Genomic DNA, 752 nt, shown 5'->3' with positions numbered 1-752 from the left:
TGGCTGGTGGGTTTGAACCGCCAGCCGTCTGGTTAGCAGGCAAGTGTCTCAGCCACTATGCTACCAGAGCTCCCATTTTAAGAATAGTAAACTACAAATTCTATTCATAGGGTGGATGTGAGTCAGAATTGACTCGACAACACACAACAACATACTATAAACTTTCACTTAAGCTGATCAGAGGACCAAATCACAGCTCTAAGAAGTTGGATGGAAACAGTAGCATGGTTAGATAAGTAATCAGCTATAATGGTATAGATGCAGGTGTATGCACAATCTCACTTTTTCCTGTTGGGAGTGTGGATAATTTTGTGCCTTGCATTTATTCTACCTGTATTCAATTTCTCTGCTTTTAATGATTTTAAAACTTGAAATTCTTTTCAATTAATTTTGATATAGACCTTACCTAAGATGGTTTTACTCCCCTAATGCAAATGCTAGGGATGTTAAACAGAAACTCATGCATTCTTCTCTAATCAAGTATAATCCTATACTTAACAAGATGGCAAAGTGTAAAGAGGCTCATCAGAGGCAGGCTTTAGCAACATCAGAATCTTTGTCCAGAATGTCTCATGAAGTAAGACAATGCTATGCCCAGCTCTTTGTTGAAAAGTATTTAAATGTTTATAGAATAGTGGGTGAGGCTTTTAACAAGGTCAATACATATGAGGAGCTATATATAGAATAGGAGCTGTGGTGGTGTAGTGCCTAAGGCATTTGACTGCTAACCAGAAGACTAGAGGTTCAAACCC

The sequence above is a fragment of the Orycteropus afer genome, unplaced genomic scaffold (assembly GCF_000298275.1).
Source record: "Orycteropus afer afer isolate SDZICR_OR568_19922 unplaced genomic scaffold, OryAfe1.0 scaffold00205, whole genome shotgun sequence".
In the NCBI taxonomy this organism is placed as follows: domain Eukaryota; kingdom Metazoa; phylum Chordata; class Mammalia; order Tubulidentata; family Orycteropodidae; genus Orycteropus; species Orycteropus afer.
This window is presented reverse-complemented; position numbering follows the sequence as displayed.